The sequence below is a fragment of the Neolamprologus brichardi genome, chromosome 7 (assembly GCF_056152115.1).
Source record: "Neolamprologus brichardi isolate AB-2024 chromosome 7, ASM5615211v1, whole genome shotgun sequence".
NCBI lineage: Eukaryota > Metazoa > Chordata > Actinopteri > Cichliformes > Cichlidae > Neolamprologus > Neolamprologus brichardi.
The window spans coordinates 7,766,160-7,787,400 of record NC_142110.1 but is presented as its reverse complement, the minus strand read 5'-3'; the positions used below and the strand labels follow the sequence as shown (position 1 = coordinate 7,787,400).

At 42.1% G+C, this 21,241-nt stretch overlaps 1 protein-coding gene across 1 annotated transcript in view; it reads right to left on the bottom strand.

Moving 5' to 3' along the window:
* znf469 (zinc finger protein 469) overlaps positions 1-21,241 on the bottom strand; it is a 196,235-nt gene that overhangs the window by 26,063 nt on the left and 148,931 nt on the right. Inside the window, exon 6 of the mRNA XM_035907130.2 lies at positions 14,393-14,606. The gene's annotated coding sequence lies outside the window, so the exon portion shown is untranslated. The remainder of the gene's footprint in view (positions 1-14,392; positions 14,607-21,241) is intronic.

Here is a 21,241-nt window from a genome sequence, read left to right as displayed (position 1 = left end):
TCCTGCTTTCTTATTATCCACTTACTGAGGATAGTTACATTAGAAATAATCTGCTTAACTGTGATTCACAACCATCTCAAACATAACATAAATACAAGGAAGCCCCTTTCATGTCCTTTTTTTTTTAAATCTACTGCAAAATGCGTACCTTAACTTCTTTTTTGTTTTTACAGAAAGACACTTTCAGAGTTCATGTACTGAAAACTATGTGGAGGAGTACCATTTGCAACACGTCCAGGAAAGAATAACAAATGAAGATAGTCTCATGTGATTGGTGATTTTTCTCTAGAGAGTAGGTTCCCAGCATCTCTTATCCACCTTGCTATCGCACATGCAGACCTAAGACAGGGAAATTAAAATGAAATATAGGCTCGTAAAGTTTTGAGAGGATTTGAAATGTTAAAAGCTTCTACTGACCTCAAAAAACAAATGCGCAAATCTCCGCTGTTATGTTTTGAAGGATAGGGAAAACTAGCAGTAGACAGAAAATGTGTCTGAGGACATGCTCTTATCTAACATTAGAATACCTTTCTTTCTAGGGCAAGGTAGTCTGCTTCAAACCAGCAGAGAGAGCAAATAGCAGGTCAGGCAGTCCGCACGTCGTCAGGTCTTAGGCTCTTGGCTGCAATCTTGGAGGAATTTATGAATGGTGTTTAGCTGGTTTGGTCAGGGGCTCAGATATTTCTGTGCTGATTTCTTTCCCCCAGACTGCTGCAGCTCCAGCAGACTAGAATAACCTCAGTGTTGCAATCTCTCCACAGACGCCCAGCTGATGTTCCATTGTTAAAAAAAGGAAAAAGTAATGGTGGCAGGGAGGTTAGTTCCCCTTGATTTAAATGGGAAAATGACATCACAGTGGTAAAAAAGGCACCACTGATAAGGTATGTAGCTTTAGTATTTTTGTGTGATCTTGTCTGAAAGTGAAGCGTCCATATGTTGTTTATCAGCTACGCTGAGTAATTGTAGCATATCAGTTGTGTACTTGGCAGGCAACAGTCTGCTCTTTAAGTCATCTGAGAGTAGCTGAATAATATTTCTGCTAACCACAGTGTGAGTGTGATTATAAAATGAAAGGGAACTGAGGTCAGAGAAGAGATGACGAGATGTTTTTATCTGCCGCTGTTTAAGGTGGAATGTTAGAGGTGAGCAAGTTGAGAGCCAGCTCTGTAGTGCAGGTCAGAAAGAAGGCGCCTCTGAGTATAGCACAGTCGCAATTTGAAGAATCCACCAAGTAGACTTTTCTCCACATTCTCGGAGTCTCTTTTCCACCTTTCGGAGATTGTTTTAGTTTCCGAGAGAAGCTCAGCATGTCCTGGAGACAGTGTCTTGCATTTTTAGAACTTCTTTCCCCTCTTTGTTCGTTTCTTCTAATACGTTGTTGGTACAAATTACCAAATCCCACTGAAAACAAATACTGTCCTGTTCCATTCATTTTCCTGGAAGTCAGGGGAAAAAGAACAGTAACAGATGGGGATGACACATCAGGCTGGGTGGCTGGCCACACTGGTATACTAGAAAGTTGTGAGTCAGACTGAAAACTAGGGAAGCATTTGAAGAATGGGTGACTATCTGGAATGTGCGATTCAGCGCATGTGCAGTGAACCCCTCAGAGAAGTGCCATGCCATTGGGCCAAGCAAAAGTTTTTCTGTTATTTCATATTTCCAAGCATTAGGTACTTTTACTGCTGCACCAACAGTCAGAAAAACCTTGGGGCCACATACTGTTGGTGCGTAACTGCTTTACACTCAGTCTGGCTAGCTGACTGGCGTGGTGAGAAGGAACAGTTGACAAGGTAGAAATCTGATGATCCACTTAGCAGTCTTTAAAGCTTCATGAACCTTTTCTCACTCTCTCGAGGATCCATCTGTCCTAAATCTTTCCCAGCACTCTTCCTTCTTTGCATATTTTTGCTGTTACCTTGCCTCTGCCCTCCTACTTTTGCTCCATTTTCCATTTTAACCCCTCCCCTCTTTTCTCATCCCTTTTACTAGCTTCTTTTTTGTTTGGTCCTCTGTAGCACTTGACTCTCTCCCTTCGGAGACAGACACTTTAACAAGCCTGCCCCAGTGGGCAGTAGACAGAGAGGGGAGGTTATTTTTAGATTGCAAACAGATTAAAAGGGGAACGTTTTTCTTCATCCTTGTAAAGAGTCCTCTTCTCTCTCTTTCAGTCTGTAAAGGAGTTTAGCATCTCTGTGGGGGATCTCATGCTACCTCCCCCACACAAACTCTTATTTTCCCAGACCCATGTAACCCCCCCCCCCCCATCACACTCATCCTCTCCAAACACTGACATCATTCGTCAGACTGAACTCTTTCCTCTGCTCTCTGTGGGGGCTGTTCTGAACACTCTGTACAGCATAAAACGGGTGAGTCTCAGCTCCTGACACAAATCAAGCAATGGCAGGAAAAAAAAATCACACATCTGATACATCATTGCATCCTTAGGGCAGTTCTCCTCACATGACCTTTTTTCAGCGAGACTACCACATTAGACGCACACACACATCTACACCCTGTTAAAAGGGTGCTAAAAGAATAAATCACACAACTGCATTAGGAATAATTAGGCCAGTGGAGTTTGGGAGGTGACGGGCAAGCTTACTTCAGCGTTTTCCTGTCTTGGACCGTGACCAGAGTCTGACTTTTTCCTCCTGTCGCTGCGAGCAAACACATACACACACATACCAACCGTGTGGATCACCTCATCTCTGGCCCGAGCTGGTGAAGTAAAAAGGGGGAGACACGGCCTTCTGGGTTTTACTGCTCCTACACTCACTGACCCATACCGAGGTCTAAAGTCGGATACAGCTCCTGTAACTTTCCTGAAAGTGGCCTCATTCCTTTGAAAATATTCTGTTTTTAGAAGTGCAGCCTTTCCCTCACCCTTAATTTGAAGAAGTGAGTTCTTAAGGAGCGGGCGATATTGCGTGTTAGTCGGCCTGGCAGGGACCAAGCAGGAAATCTTTCATTAAAATTCACTCAAGGTCCATCATGACTTGAAGCTCTGTGTTAGATATTGAATAATAACTAACAGAGAGCGGTTCTGTTGAAGGGTTTATAATCCTCTGCATCACAGCTTGACCAATAAGTCCTGGGAACTCAGTTATAAATCAACAGCTTAGATAAACAGAGATTAAAAGTTTCTAACTGAACGCTGTGTTTGGAGCTCTTTTTGTGCACGTGCTTTCTCCACCTGAAACTTTCTGAACTTTTCTGATATTCTCACAACAGAGCTTAAAAAAGAGCAAAGGGTGTTATCTACCTGATGCAAAGGAAGATTGGAAATGAGGAGGGAAAGTAATAAAGACGAACCAAAAGAGAAAATGATCACAGAGCGTTGAGCTACATCAAAGTACTTCAAATGGCTTCTTCTCAAGCATCGTGAGCTGAACTACGAGCACATTTGGGCTAATTGTCAATCGCACGTAAAAATATTTATGTGGAATATCTACTCTTATCCAAACCATGCGGTTCAACTAAGCAAAGCAGCTCCCCAACGGAAATAGATGTTGGCTTTTCTTAAACACTACCACCCCCACTTCTTCTTATCCTTCTTTTCATCTCTTTCATTCTCTAGTAAAGTCATGGAAAACAAAATGTCAGCAATAAAAGTGAATTTCTTCTGTGAAATAGAATAGCTAAGGCCAAGCGTGTAATTTCATAAGCAGAAGGCACGTGAGTGCCTCTGGGAATATGAGATCCCTGTGGCAGAGCAGGCTCAGACTCAGTCTTTGCTGTAGTTAGTGGGAAACCTGATAGTAATACCTCTGCTCTGCTCGCCTATGAGTCTGTCATTCAAGTTGTAGGAGGGGCTTAGACAACAGTGGCACTGTAGCATCTAACAGAGCCATGAGGATTTAGAAGAGGTGGACTGAGGTGGTTTTCCCAACAACATCTGTAGGACCAGAGACTGTAGGTCTTAGTTTGTGTCTAGAACCAGGACACATAGAGTGGCAGGGGTGAAAGAAGCCAGAGAGAGATTAGTTCAAAAGTAGGGACAGTGAAGAAGATAGTAGTAGTGCTGTAAGACAGTACAGGGGATACCTTAGCCCCTCTCCAAGGTGCACACACAGACAGATCCTTAGATGTGTTTAAGCTCTGGAAATAAAAGCAACGGCCATTCTAACATCACTGAGATTTAAGCTGAGAGGCATAAGGTATGTAAGGTAAAGAAGAAAGCTGATGATCTGCTCCACATCTTACATATGATATCAACAAAGCCTCCCTGTAACTACTGACACAAACTCAAACTTGACATTGCAATCTCACCATTAAGTCTGTTAATACATTTTCCTCCACAGGACACTTTGTGTGTCTGTTGCATTTACTCATAATCCCACCGTGTCTTACAGGAAGCAGTTGTTCCCACTCGCTAGATCTGGATAAAGATGGAAGCTTTTGAAAGTTATTCTTCAAAACCCCACGGAGCAAAATGTGACTTTGTAGTAAGAAATGATGTACATCACAGTTTTTGTTTCAGCCAAGAGGGCCTAGAGGAAAATCGTACCTATCTCTGGTATCAATAGTCATTTTAGGCCTCGCTGGATGCCTCGGAGCTGATAGCATCTCACAGACTGACAGTCTCATGTCTGACATCAGATACAGAGTGAAATAAGTTGGCAGATGTAGCCGCACTTTTTGAGTTCCCCGCTCCTTTAACCTTTCAGATGTGCATCGGTAGCCACACATGGTTCACATAACAAACCCCTTTTTTTCTCCTCGGCAGTTTAAGGCTGCATGCAAACACGGAAATGAGATATACACTATGGTGCTGAGGCTGAAGAGTCAGGCATCAACTTTCTAATGCAGAGGTATAACCCACAGATAGGCATGACATACCACAAAAGGGCATTTGAACAAAAACATGTGTAGGTGTACGTATACATGGCTGCATATATACAACACAGACGGAAGAAGATAAATAAATCCAAACAAATGGATATGTACATACACACGGGCTGAGTCAATGAGCGGTGATGATGAAGATTTTGTCCCTACTTCCAAACGGGTACAGAGCAAAAGATGCTACATGAAATATAACCGCTGTGAAAGGATGCAAAGCTGCTTTCATGGACTGGACTTTTCCCACTGGATAATTTCCTGTTTCAAAGATCAGTGAAACATTTATTTATGAAATAACACCGTCTGCAGGCGAAGAGTAATCCAGTTACATCAATGAGCTTATTTGTTCTCTTTAGATGTCCAACTTTTTCAAATGTAAAAAGGACTGTGGGAATCTGGGATAGAAACACAAGTAAATAAAAAAAAGAAGGATGAACATGAAACTATGTTTCAACCAGTCTGACACTCCCATCAAATGACAATGTTTAACTCTAATTTATACTGAAGTTTGTTATTACTCCACCCTGTCACCTTATCCATCAGTACCTCCCATTTGTCCCACCCAAACACCTGCTTTAGCCCTATAAAACGTGAGTTTATCATCCTTGAAAAGTGAACATGTGTGAACAAATTACATCTCTCCCCCACATTAACACGGTATACGCTGAGATTCATTATCTGTGTTTCCTGCAATGTGCAGCACACTAGGATAGACTAATATGTGAAAGAAAATGGGACAAATGTGAGGAAACATAGACAGTCAAGGGCAGCAATAAAGACGGTCTCCGACTAAGATGAAGAAGACTTGTTCTCCGGCACTAACAGAATTTCCTCGCAGCCTTAGCCTTCTTTTTAATCTTTGTGTTAGTAGCAGATTAATAAGTTGAATGAGTTCACAAACGGGCACACAGATTCTTGTGTATCTATTGCACAAGAAGATATTACATTCATTCATTTTTTGGAAACTTTCCCGAACTCTCACCATAATCACTACTTGCCTTACCCTAACTCTAACTTGAAACTAAACCTAAGTTTAACCAAACCGTAAACCCAGTCCTTCATTCTGTTCTGATTTATGTTATGGACTCTTGCTTTTCTCCCCAAAAGGAGGCAAGCAGTGGGTAAACAGACGTATGTCCTGATAACATGAGTAATTCCACGCACCCCCCCCCACACACACACACCCACACACACCACCCTCCCTAAAACAGACGGTGAATATTTGGCTGCGCCATCTGTCTGAGCTTGACGCTGGGTGTGGGGTGTATATAATTGTCTGACAGGCTGTATGGTGTGTATACACATAGTCATAAACAGAATCTGGAGCGGAAGCACTGATCATTTAGATGCTTGACCTCATGACCCCAGGGTTGAACTGTTATCCATTCATTATGTGTAATATCTGGCCTCGGTGTTTGGAGGAAACACGGGGCGCAGCACTGGACCGCAGCCAGGCAGACTGTTTGTGTGTGTGTGTGAGCGTGTGACTTTGTGAGTGTGCTTTTGGAAAGGATGCATGAGCTGAAGAGTTTTCCTGATTTCATCTTTTTTGTTTACGTTCTCATATGTAAGTAAATATAAATGATCCAAAGGTCTGTTTGCGTGTCTGTGCATGAAAGTGTGTAAACATGTCTATATCCAGGCCTTTGATGTCGACCACAGTGGCAATGCACTGTAGTGAACTTTAAGCCGAATGGGAGCGAGACCCACAGAGAAACACATTTCGGTGTCAAAAACATCTGCATTTATATATAACAGCTCCGAAAATACAACTGTTGAATTATATGTACGCTGCGAAAGTGGGAAAACTCACTTTCCGTTGCCAGCATCTTTCTCTTTAAACAATCTGGGAATAAAACACAATGCACAAATGGGCAATGATGCATTTAAAAACATTCAGCAGGCCGTGTCACCCTCTAACCTAACCTTTTAAACATTTGTGCCTGAGTGTGTGAATACAACACTTAAGCATTGTCAGGATGTGGGCATGCCAAACTGATGCAAAGAGAGCCTGTGTGATGACAATATTAACTCACTGCTACTTTCCCTTATTCTGGAAGTATGTGTGTGAGCATTACTAAATTGCCTAATAGCACTTCACCTCAGTCATTTCAGATTTCAACTCCTGTAAGGCCACTGTGAACTCCTTTAGCAAATACCAGAGAGAAAGGAGAAGGGACAGAGAGGGATGCACATCTAGCAAACATGCCCGTTTGAACCGGAAATATTTAGCAGGGTTAGAACTTTTGGCTCTTTGAAGCAGAAACACTAGAGAGGACCTGGCAAATATATATGTGTTTGAAGGCCAAATAGTGCTGAAGGCAGAGCTCCCATGGGGAATCTGACAGTAAAGCGGCTTTCCACTATGCTCACAGTTTAAATAAGAGACACAATAAGCTCAGTCATCGAGGAAAATGCCCTTATCCTAACCCCCATATAGCTGGAAAACAGTGAGATATTTCATATTTAATGTGGTACAGAATACCCTATACACACACATACACACACACACACACACACACACACTGAGAGACAGACAGGATTCATTATCCCATTCTTTAATGGCATGAGGTGCCAGGTTCATTGACTGACAGAGCTAATTAGAGAGGCATGAAAGTTTAAGCAGCATGTGACTCCCCTGACCCATAAAAACCTGTCATGTTTGTTGGTTCAATTGAGGGCATCATCCTTTCATCTCATCCAACTATAGTATCAGGTTTCTCTCAGTTATACCATAAACAGCCTGAGCCTAATCTTTAAATAAGACCCTGTATTGTTTCTTCGTAGGAGTGGCAGGTTATTTTAAGGAACTGTGAAACTGAGAAAACTTCAGTAAAACTCATTGGCCATGAGGTAAAAGTTAAACTTCCTGATTTTTGTGCAAAATCCTGCCTCCTCTATAAACCTTTTTAAAATCACATATCTGTCAACAGTTAAAATGAATGTGGTCATCTGTCCGTGACACAGATTGCTGTGCCACGGATGACAGTCATCAGTAGTCCAAGAAAGAAGCTTTGAAGTGAAACCACAGCGTGCGCCTTTCCACCCAGTTCTCATGGCTTTCCCTTTAAATAGAGCATGACATCAGACTGTGAGCAGGTCTACCGGCCCCAGCCCAAAACAAATGTGTCCAAACAATGCCACATCTGGAGCGAAACGTAGAAGTAAGCAGAGACCAGCAGGAATGTAGCGGAGAGGGGATTGGAAAGGGAAAGTGATCCTGAAGTTATCAAGCTGCAGGCCAAGGTAGCTATAGGGTAATTTACAAATGATGCATCTGCCCTTCACGCCAAAGGAATGATGCAGCAGGTTCAAATGTCAGGGTTAAAAAAATGGGATAAAGACATATTTCAGCACACTGAAAGTAAACATAAACCTGCCAATCCATACGTAACTTGCTGTCTGACCTCTAAGTTCTGGCAAGCGTTAGAGAAAAAACATCTTATTTGATTTGATCACCTTTGACTTTTCTGTGCAGATACAAGAGGAGCTCTGGAGAAAGTCTTCTCAGGAAGCTAGGTCTTGTTGTCAGTGTCAGAAGCAATCAGAGCTGCTGGGTCTGCCTTCACGCAGCAGAAGGAGCAGAGGTGCAAGGCAAAAATTCAGGCCAATTTTCTGCCTGTTGGATAGAGTGTCTAATAAACACATGACGGCTGATCCAGAGGTTATTTGTCAGCAGACACACAGTACACCACCTACAGTCTGACACATAAAATTTGTACTTAAAGTCAAGAATCCATAACATGCGCACCGTAACACACAGACACATGCACACTTTAGAACACATAGCATATCTATATATTAACTTGGATTTGTGTAGGGGGTTAAGGAGACCTTCAGAATGAAGGTGTGATCTGATAAATACAGACATACAATAAGATGGAAAATATGGCGGATGTGCAGTAGTTGAATAAGAGGACAGAGAAATCAAAGAATAAGAGGAGTAGAAGTACGTAGGAGAAAGAGACAAAATTATAGAACCTGAGGGACTCGCTGCTCCCCAAAGTCATGTGTTTTACATCTGCACTGCAATTTATAAAGCATCTGCCTCCAAATCCTATTTACAGGCCTGATTCTAGGCACGGACAGACTAGTTCGCCAGTTAGAGCGCCACCAGCTGGAGAAGGCACCTGACAGAGGGTCGCATAAATGAGCTAATTACTAAATGAAGTACTTCATTATAAAGACTCTTTAAAAGAAAGTCAGTAATGCCTGACTGAAAAGTTTGAGAGTTACAGTGAAAGCAAGCAAGCTGAGGAAAGGATATGAGGTGAATGAGGTCAAGAAGTTCAATTCTAAGAGTGTCCTGATACTATTCATGTCACTTACTACACAACTTACACAATGGAATAAATAAACCAAGAGTGGTACAAAGGATGCTGGGAAAGGAACAATAAAAGTAAAAATTACTGCACAATATTTTTGTAATATGAAGTCTGCTGTTTATAGTGCCAGTGTCTTAAATCACACTGGTGTCTATTGATGTTAGCGATCAGCCGACAAACACATAACGATTTTTAATCATGAGGCCATCTCTTCAATTATATATTCAAATTTAGCTGAAAATTATATGGGCCTAGAAATTTAAAAATACTCTCATTTAACTTTGAGGTTTTTTGAGTTTTAATGACTGGGAGCACCATGAGAAGTCTGTGATGAAAGCAATAATTTATCATGAATTCAAAGCTCTTTCCTTTAAGGTATTACCGAGCGCAAGCGCATCATTTCTCTTATGTTTTTGCCGACTGTAGATGGTTTCTGCTCACACTCAGGAGGCAACAGTGTCCAGTAAAAGATGGAGGGAGGGAATTCAAAATATAACAGTATGGTAATTCCAGTTATGGTTGAAAATTATTATGGGTGTAGTCAGTAATAATTAAAGAAATACTCTTTTATTAAGACTGTGTTTCTTTGATCATTCACCAGTGAGAATAAGATAAAGGTAAATGGAATATTTAAGCAAGTACAAACTAGTCAACATCTAAAAATTAGTGCTGAGAAAAATCTGGATTTTGTCCTTGACAACAGTAAATAACGCACAGATTATGGTCATCTGCAGTGCACAACCCTGACAATCTCAAAATAAAGAAAAGAGAAAGAAACACAAACAAAACAACGATAACCATGCTCTTGTTCACATTCCTGACATGATGTGCTCTCTGAAGAACTGGACTCCACGAGGTCAAGAGTGTTGTTTGGTCTTAAGGGTCATAGTGTGAGATTCAGCTTTCATCGCCAGTGATAATCCTCAACATGAGGATTTGCACCATAATCCATAATCACTGACTACATTAACTTCTGTGTGGATGACACTCTGCCCCTTTTGAAGGTACAGTGTTTCTCCAACAACAAGCCCTGAATCAACCCTGAAATAAAGGCTCTCCTCAAGTAGAAGAAGAGATACTTTAGATCAGGAAATACAGAGGAGCTGAGAGCGGTGCAGAAGAAACGGAGAAGGAAGATCAGGGGTGGAAAAAACATCTATAGGAAAAAGATGGAGGACCAACTTCAGCAGAACAGCATCAGCTGGGTTTTTTTTCAGGTCACAAACCAAACTCCCAGGCTGTAGGAGATTTAGGGTGGGTGAATGACCTGAAGCAGTTCTTTAACAAGTTTGACCAAACACTCGGCCCTCCCCCAGCCCCATCATCTCTGTTGCAAACATCCTATTTGCAACCAGTACCAGCTTTTCTTCCCATGACTTCTTAGCCCTCAGCCATCATCCGCCACCTCTGCTTCAAAAGACTCCATCCCACGCCCCCCTTCCTCCAACACCATCCTGTCCCTTTCAACACTTCAGGTGAGAAACGAGCTGCGAGAGATCAAGATGCAAAAAGCTGAAGGTCCAAGTGGAATCAGCTCCAGGCTCCTGAGGTGCCGCGCTGACCAACTGTTTGGCATCATGGAATACATGTTCAACACGAGCCTGAAGCTGGGGAAAGTACCACAGCTGTGAAAGACATCCTATATGGTACCAGTACCAAAGACCACGCATCCGGAGGACCTCAGCAGCCACAGGCTGGTAGCACTGACCTACCATCTGATTAAGACCCTCAAGAGACTGGTCCTCAAACATATTTGCCCCCTCCTTCAGTCTTCATTGGATCTGGTGTAGTTTGCTTACCAGCCTAGAATCGGAGTGGATGATGCCACCATCTACGTCCTGCACCGAACTCTGACCCAGCTGGAGAAGCCTGGAACCACTGTGAGGATCTCCAGTGCTTTGAACACCATCCAGCCTGGACTTCTGAGGTAGAAGCTGGAGCTGTCCCAGTGGTTAGTGGACTACCTCACTGATAGCTCTGGCATAGCTGGCCTCATAACAGGTGAGGATGACTCAGAATACAGATACTGAATTCAGGACTGTGTGGACTGGTGCCAGCGGGACCATCTTCTGATCAATGTGGGAAACCGAGGAGCTGGTGTAGGATTTCCGCAGGTGCAGACCCACCACACCGACACCAGTGAACATCCAGGGAACTGACATTAAGAGAGCAGACTCTTATAAGTACACGGATGTTCACCTGAACAATAAATGGAGTCACAACACTGATGCTCTTTACAGGAAGGGTCAGAGCAGACTGCTGAGGAGATCTTTTGGAGGGGGGCACTTCTGAAGACCTTTTTTCACTCTGTGGTGATGTCAGCCATCTTCTATGAAGTTGTCTGTTGGAACAGTAGCTTATCTACAGCTGAGAGAAAGCGTCTAGAGAAGCTCATCATGAAGGCCAGCGCTGCTTTAGGATGCCCTCTCGACCCAGTGCAGGTGGAAGGGAACAGAAGAACTTTGGCAAAAATAACACCACTGTTATTTGCACAGTTTTTCCATTTTCTGTTTTTAATAATCTTTTACATTTTTAATAACTTAATAACTGGACAGTATTTTTTTTATTATGTTATCTCCATGCTCCATCTGCCTGTCACTTTGCTGCGGGAACACTTGAATTTCCCCAGTTACTGACAATACGGGATATTTCTATTCTATATTTCTATTCTAATCCCACGGAGGAAGGACAGAGCAGACATGAGCACTGAAGTCACCGTTCACCTTTCACTACCAAATTATAATGAAAGTCATCTCAGTCCTGCCAGCACTGAGCCAGAGAAGTCAGAAAGTCATGATGACATCACTCAACATAAAAATTAATGGAATATTGGAATATTCTCCACTGTATTACGTACCTGCTGAGCTGATAATAAACCAACCTTTAAACCATTGTCACGCCCCTTAGACACAGAACTACATGCAATCCTTAGACTGGGTATGTCAATAAGTCATCTGTATCTGGTTGATGGATTCTGATTAATAATTGTCAGTGAGGATAAACTGAAAAAAAGTGCACTTATCACAAATAATATGTGTGTGCCACCTCTGGAGTAGTAAATCAGTAGTAAGTCCTGGGGTTATCTTTTTTTTTTTTTACACATTCTCCAGTGAAGGCTGCCTGCATGTGTTTTCATCAGAGGATTCTTGTGAACGATTCTTACAACAAATACTTTTTCTTATCCTCTTGCAGTTGCGAATGTTGATCTTTTATGTTTCCTTATGTCAGCAGTGATGCATGAGCGTGGCGGTGATCTCTTTGGGAGTCTAGAGTTACATTAGCAGGCAGTACGAAAAGCAGGAGGTGGTGATGGTGTCAGGGGTTACGGTGACCTGACAAACACATGAACCACCCAGTGAGGAAGTCAACAAGAGATGCTTTCCACAGCAGCGCCGCGCACCCTAGCAACAGCAGTTGCTGGCAAACATGTGTCTGACAAATGTGCCATCTGAACCAATGACAGGGCCTCAATCATCACAATATGGGGCTGCCTCACAAGTATCTCACACAAACACAGTGAAGGGAGTGGGGGAGTGGAAGGGAAGAAGAGAAATACGATGGAGAGAATGCAGGAGGCAAGGCAGATATTGATAGTGTGTGTTAGAGTGCTTTACAAGTCAAACTTGCAGAACTGTGCAGTTCTATTGTGTTCTATTGTTGTCCTTGGGGCTAAAGTGCTAGCAAACTGCCTCAACATGCGAGTCTTATGTCATTTTTTGCCACTAAAATCTCACTTTATCCAAACTATCCTTTCTGAAGCCAAACTGGAAGTTCACTCACGCTGAACTGTTTTTTCCTCTTCTGGCTCTCTTTAGAAGAACTTTTATATAATTTGATGCCCTCTGCTGATTCATTTTTATTTGCTGCTCGATCGGCATTGTGTAACACCACCAATGTTTTCAATCAGTCCTTTTCATTCTCCACACTATTATTTAATAAATCTGTTTGCCCCAGCCTTCTGTCTGTACTCCTTCTCATGCTCTTTTTTGTATTTTCTCTCTCCTTCTCTCCCCCTCGCCAGCTCTGGAAAGTACATTCGCACAGTTCAACAGTGACACAAGGACCGTCTCCTCATGGCAGACCATGCTTGTGTTTTTTCAATTAAGCTAGGCTCCTGTACACCATTCATTTGGGAAACCATAATTCTCATGGCCTAGCAAAAACTAATGGAAAGTCACTTAGCTTTTTTTTTTCTTTTTTCTGGGAGAGGTATCGGAAAGACCCGTTCCCTGGAAGCACGTCAGATGAGACGGAGAATAAAAACTGTAGGAATACTGTCTATGAAAATACAGGAGGTGCTGATAGGAGGTGAAGGCCTCGCAGAGGGGTTTCAGGGTGCAAGAACTCATGGGGTGAATGGGATCAGGAAGGAGGTGTGTGAAAGAATACAGATGGATGGATTTCCAAGGGAATGCGGATGAAAGTAAGAGAGTTGCAGGCCGGATCTGAAATGCCCAGCGGGGAGGAGGACAGATCCACTGAAATCACTTCAAAGCCTGGTGTCACTGGGCTGCAGATGAGTGCCTGCTGTCCTTTTTATTTACAGAGATGGGCCCCACTAGCCTTTTGCATTCAACAGCAATAAACAGTGCGAATAAATAAATATCCACATGTGGCCAAACACTCAGGTGCAGTAACACCACACTATTTAGCAGCTCATTTAAAATGACTTTATGGCTCTATATTACATTAACACTAGCCCAGAAGGGCAGTAAAAAGAGTGATATTAAGTTCATCTGACAAACAAAGCAATTTTTAAAAAACCAAAACATTCTTACAGAAGAGTCACTTTCACCTTACTTTTCCAAAGTTTTTTTTTTCTAATAATGCCTGCCACTTCATCCTGTTTCCTTCATGTGTGCTTCAGCCACATTCTTTGCATGGCTACAACCCATTTGTCACCATTAACATAAACCTTTCACTGCTGACGCTGACTGCATTCATTTGTGCACAAGTCACAAACACACACATGCTGCATATTCAGAGGTGCATTCTCACATGAGCCAAAACACAGCTACCTACAACTGGTCACACTGTATGGGCAAACACGTGCGCACACGTACACATGCATAATGAAAGTGGGAGTGACTTAACCTGGACAGGCCCCCTTACACCCCCACCTCCCAGCCCCCACCACAACAATCAACAGAGACTGACGGACAGTAAAGCAGAGCACATAGCGAGGCACGGTCAGGAGCAGCACATAAAGAAGGAAGTCTTACCTCAAGAGTAGCGCTGTGGAGCCGATGCAAGGAAAAGCTTCATGTTTGTAGCGGTCTCTTTCAGTCTTGGTATCTTTGTATCTCTCAGCTGTGGCAGACGGGAACTGAGACAGGCACAGGCAGCGCAGAGCGGAGCAGCGCTCGGCACACTTTAGAGGCAGAGAAGGCTGTGGAGCTGCGCAGACCCCGGGCCCGTTCGCTCCCACTCTGCCTTCTGAGGATGAAAAGAGAAGACTTCATTACCAGCTGAGACCACGCCTCTACCCCTCCAGCCTCTCTCCTCCCAAGCCCGTTCTCTCCCTCCCCTCTGCCTTCACTACCTCCCTGCTTCCCTTCCACACTCCCAGCCAGTAGCACAGGCCCTGTCTCAGCCAAGAGAGGGGGAGCAGGCTGCCAAAGAAAACCTCCAGTCCTGCTAGTGCCGTGCAGTGCACGGACAGAGAAAAAGAGCAATGAGGAAGAAGATGGAGAAACAGAGATGTCATACAGCAAATCATTTGAATACACAGAGAGTTATTTGCTTAGTTTGGACCTTATGAATGAAATATAATGTCGCAAAATCAGTTCAACTTCTGCCAGTGAAACCTCAAAATGCAATAGGGAGAGATAAAGTGTGAGAGTTTGCCAGTGACCGTGTTAAATGTCTAGGAAATTAAAATGAAGAAAGAAAAGAAGGAAGACCAAAAGTAAATTTAGACCAAGTATTGGGTGTAGGACAGAAGGGCTTCGCTTTAGAAATAGTGGAAAGAGACAGGGGAAGGACATAGACAGGCAGGCAGACGGAAAGAAAAACACAGACACAGAGAGAGACATAAAATAGGTGATCAGTTTGACAGTTTCAGGGAGTGAAGGAAAAAGACCAAACACATACTTAACCAGGGGGTGTTGGAAGTTTTAATTAAGACTTACTATAAGATCACATCAAACGACTGCTGCTCAGGAAGGACTATGACTGTGTGTGTGTGTTAAGTTCTGGGGGTGGGCACAATGACTGTCTGTGTGTTTATAACTCTTTGCAAACTGCTTCCATATTCATCACCAAGAATAAGGATGACATTTTTTGTCCACCTTCGGAATGTCTTTTCCCCTTTTCTCATCCTCTCTGCCTTTTTTTCTCATGCCAAAGTGAACTCTCTCCCCATGAGACAGGGAAAATCAGACCTAAAAGCACTAGCTGTTTACTGTCCGTAATTATGAGAGGCTGGGTACAGTCAGTCCAGGCAAGCTCTGCACCCTGCCCCCAGTGCCACCACACACAAACCTTGCTCTGCCAAGTCTGCCAGTTTAAACTGGGCAGTGGCAGCAAAACGGGGCTGTAAAGTGAAAGAAAAGTACACTAAAACAAATTAAGGTTAAAGTTAAGGTACAAGTCAACTGGTAATAGAGACTTCAGAAACAAAAAAACACATTATACTTTAAATCACTTCTAGTTAGGTTTCTGTGGAAGTTCAGCTGCTGCATGCCAACTTTCATAGCATGAAAGTTAAACCTTGATGCTAAAAATTATTTAAAAAAAAAAAAAGACATCATCACAGGACATGTCTACATCCACCACTACTGGCAAATCTGTTGGCCTCAGTTTGATTTACCTTTGCAGAAAAAGAAGGCATTAAGTTTAAATAAGAGGACAGCGCTCTAGGATACAGTGCTAGCTCCTTGAACAGGACCAGGAAGAGGGATAAGCAAAAGAGCAGCTGGGACAAATATGAATACCGCAACAACAACAACAAAAAAGACAGCCAGAGATCTCGGAGCAGAGCAGAAGGACCAAAATGTCAGCATAATATAAGAGTAAAGGAGAACTTTTTGGCAGCACATGATGAGGTAAGCAGGCATTATACAGATCTCTGGCAATCTCCCATGCTAACATTAACACCTACACAGACCCTCTCAGTGGCATAATGGTGTCAAATTTACACAGGTCCACAAAACAGTACTTAAAGTTATGGGCTGCCTTCATTGTAGGCTGTGAAAACTCAGACACGAGACTGGGGATTGAGACAGCTGAAAATGGTTTGGTAGAGCAATGACAGAGAAAGAAGAGACAAAGTCATTTCTGTGTACTTCATTGCTAAGAAACACTAATCCTCCAAAACCAGTGACATGGACAGCCTTTCTGTGGTGTTTTATGTCTTTAATCGGAGGCTTTGGTGATAAAGAAAAGACTAATCCAACATCTGAAAGCTGCTGTTTGTTTACTGTCTGCAATATAATCAGGTATGGTCATTACCCTAAAGATGGTAAATTGATAAAAGTAGCACTAAGTGGTCATGCGATAAGGAAAATTAGATGTGTCACGACAGGCTGCCATCAGACTTTGCAACCAAAAGAAAACAAAAAACAAAAACCCATACAATAAAATGAAAGATATAGAGAAATAGAAAGAAAGAGGGAGAAAGTAAAAAAAAAAAAAAGAGATATGATTGATCTAAAATTGGTATTTAGGAACGTGAATACACGCAACATCCTACCTAGCCACTAGGGGCTCTACAGAGCTGTGGTGTAAATACAGTACAGTGCAGTGCGGCAAAGTTTAGCAGTAACAACAACTCTCACATTCTTCCCTCTTTTTTGTTTTAGAGAGGACAAACCTCTGTGCCCTTTGTTTTCATGACTGGTACAGCAAATTGTAAATCCCATCTCACCGATTTAAATCACTTATTAATCTAGTACAGGTCAGACATGGCCTACAACTCATTAGACTAAAAATAAACAACATAATTTCTGTTGCTTTTTACTCAATTTAAGAAGAGAGGATTGTGTAAATTAAATGAATGATAATGTTCACCTGCCAGTTTATTAGGTATACTTTGCTAGTATTGGGCTGGACTCTCTTTTGCTTTTGGAACTGTCTCATTTCTTCAGAGATTTTGGTCTATATTGACATGATAGCATCACATAGCTGCTGCACATTTGTCAGCTGCACATCCATGATGTGAATCTTGCGTTCCACTACATCCCAAAGGTGCTCTCTTGGATTGAGCGAGTGTGGAAACTCTGTGAGTACAGTGAACTCACTGAGATGATTTGAGCTTTGTGACATGGTGCATTATCCTGCTGGAAGCAGCCATCAGAAGATGGAAACAGTAAGGACATGGTCGCCAACAATGTTAAGTTAGACTCTGGAGTTAAAATGATTCTCAATTGGTACTAAGGAGCCCAAAAAGTGCAAAGAAAATATCCACCACACTATTGAAACGGACAAATTGCAATGCTACCAGCAAAATGTTAAAATCAAGACTCGTCAGATCAGACAATGATAAGGCTGATCTGAAGGCTTCCAATCGTCTATTGTTACATCAGTTTCCTGTTCCCAGCTGACACGAGTGGCACTTGGTGTTGTCTTCTGCTGCTGTAGTCCATCTAAAGCATGTATTAAGAGACTTGCAATTGTATTAAGAGCTGCTCTTCTGCATACAATGATTCTAACAAGTAATTATTTGAGTTGTTGATGCCATCCTGTTGGCTCATAGCAGTCTTGGCATCCTGGGTGTAGCTTTGTGAACATTGGGGGGTCAAGATCTCTGTCTAAATAAATAAATAAATATGGGTAAATTCCCAGATGATTAAACATGCAACTATTTTGCTGGTTAATAACTGAAATGAGTAAAGAAAATCAACAGCCTATTTATGCAAGATAATTCATAATTTTATTGGGGGGGTTATATCGACTGGGTCTGATTATTATTATTATTATTATTTTTTTTTTGGGGGGGGGGGGGGGGGGGGGGTCATAACCCCCCTAACCCCCCTGGAAATTACGCCCCTGCTTGGCATTGTCCTCTGACATCAGCGAGGCATTTTTGGAGACGGCTGTGCAGGAAAATCCCAGTAGATCAGCAATTCCTGAAATGTTCAGATCAGCCACCTGGTACCAACAGCCATGCCAAATTGAACGTCACTTCAATGAGAACCGCTTTGTAAGATGAATGTATATAAAAGAGTGGAGCCTGCTCAAACCTAGCCCTGTAGTCTGTGCATATCAGACCACCAGCTGCCCACACGGGGAATTCAATTTAAACTCTCCGCTAGTACACAAATCCTCTTCCTGCCAACCGTCTGGGGTCTCTAAATGGTCCTTCTTTCTGTGTGTCACTAAAAAAACCCAGAGAAAACAATACTGATGCTTATTAGAGTTTTTTAACAGTGACCACAAAAATTCTAGCTTTCCTGAATGGAGCAACACCTGGGTCAAAAAACTAATAAAACTTTTGACCGTTTAGCAGTAATTCTGCATGCACAGATTTATTGACTGACTGTAATAAAGTTACTAAAAATAGTTCCCTAAAACTAAACATAGATTGGGGGAAAATGTGTAAATTCACCTCCCCTAAATATACAGTGCAGCTTTTCTTTTCTGCCTTTTAGAGGATAGAGTGGTTTAACCATGGCAAGATTAATGTTGAATGAGCTCTTGCTCCCTGGCTGTGTGCTACTGTTTTGGTGTACTCAATTAACATGTGGTAACTTGACATCAAAGTACCTTAACAGCTAAAGAAGAGATGAACCCTTGAGTGCTTTTTATACTGTAAAAGCTAAGACAGCGTCACTGGACTCCAGCATCTCAGTGAAGTAATAGCAAGAACACTGCTTTGGTTCCAAGTTTTTAAATTATTTCTGCAACCCGATTTTGCCACAGTTGCAGTAAGGTTTTAAAGTAACAGGGTTATTCCAGGTCATGTTGGTGACACACCCAGAGGCCCAATGAAAGGCCTCCCCATCACCACCACCAACAACGCTCCTGTAACTGTCAATTAAGGGCACTGAGTGTAGGCGCTGACTACATGTGGTGAGTATATTCCATGAGTCACTGACTGTCAGACACCTGAAATGTCCTATAAAATCAATTACATTAAAACCTAACAACCAGGAAAGAAAATATTTTACAAACCCAAGACTAGTTCAATGAGTGCTTTGTAAGTTTATGTCCTGAGGCAAGAATGGGCCCTAGAAATATTAGACTGTGGGTTTCAAGTTAGACACGGTGATGCTGTCTGACCAAAAGGTCTAACACATCCTTTCCCATCCTCTCTCTGATTCAACTACTGGACTCTGAAGCAGCCGTACTGGGGATTCCTGGGAATTTCACACCTACAATGCCGATGAACAGTGACCGGTAGAGTCCATCACACCATGGTGTGCCATTTCTGACCGAGAGAGCCCAGCAGACAAGAGCAGATGCTCTCCCCCAGGGCAAACATGGGGCACCCCAGCCAGTGTAGACTTAGCAGTTTGGCGATGTGTACTCGCCCCATCATGTCGATCAGGAGTGATGATGTTCCCAGGAAGACAACGTCATGAGGTGCACCGCAGGTAAAAGAGGGAAAGCTGAAGAAAGTGTGTTCTTGAAAGAGCAAAGGTAGACATAATCACTATTCATGAACTTAATTCTAAGTCAAATACGTCCTTGAAAGAAGCAGCACAGAATAATTTCAAATCTACTTCAAAACTTAGTTACCAGAAGATTCTGAAAATTATAATCATATTTATTTTATAACTAAAACAATTTCAATTTATGTACCACATGGAAAATACTCCGCTTCTTCTTCCGCTTAATACTCAGCGGAAGAAGATGGATGGATGGAAAATACTCTCAATGTACGGTACTGTGCAAAAGCCTTGTGTCACCCCTCATTTCTTGATATTTTGTTTCCAAAAAGCCAGACTTTCTGGTAATTGTTTTAAAGTGCTCTTGAGAAACAGTTAATAGTTCCCATGTCTTTTGCTTAATCTATGAAAAATGCCAAAGAAAACATAGTTTTACAGGCATAAAATAGTATTTCACACCAACAAGGTAATTCCCAAAGAGCTGTTAGCAGAAAACCTGGCATATCTTGGCATGCTGTGCAATGTGACCTTAAAAAGGAGGAAACTGGCCAAGCAGAAGACAAAGAAGAAGTGGTAGGCTTAAAACTATCAACAGAAGATGAATGTATTTGAAAGTCATGTCCTTAAGAAACAGGAAAAAATCCAACAAAGGATCAGGCCCTTCAACAGATCTAACAACTATTCATTGAAGCCTTGTCAGAAATGGTCTCAGTGGAAGAGTGACTGTAAAAAAGCCAGTCTTCAGGAAGGGAAACAGAAGGAAAAGGCTGAGTGGCTGTATGCCAAATTACACAAAAACTGAAAATCAACGGCAACGGATTTTACAAGGATAATGAATCCAAATTTTACATTTGTAGTTTATATCACTGTCAATATGCACAGAGGAGTTCAGGAGAGAGGTACAACATTAAATGTATGTATTTATGTATCTGTCTGTAAAACAGAGTGGAGGCTTTGTCATGGTTCATTTCAGCCAGTAGTATTGGAGGATTTGTGAAAAATGAATTTATGAATGCAAAAATATCTGTTTTTCTTGATTGATCTACCATTTAGTACCATCTGGAAAACATCTGACTGGTGATGGCTTTATTTTCTATCACAACAATGATCCCAAACACACTACCAGTTCAGTAAAAACAAACCTGGATAGAAAAACACATAATTGAACACTTTCAATCATGGATTGGCCTCCTCAGAGCCCAGACTTCAACATCATTGAAGCAGTATGGGATCATCTTGACAGAGAACTGAAAAAAGGCTGCCGACATCAAAAGAAGAAGCAATAAAACTTGCCTGAGAGTCTTCAGGCTGTGTCGAAGAATAAAGGTGGTCATACCAAATACTGACTTTCAAGTTTGTTAGAATTGTGCAAACTCTGTTTTGCAAACTGTATTTTCATGTATTTTTGCAGATGTTTCAATAAAAGCAAAATATTCAGATTTGAAATGTGACTGAAGTCTCTGCACAGCGCTGTAAGAAATGGTAAGGATTATACAACCTATACAATACACTGATTTACTT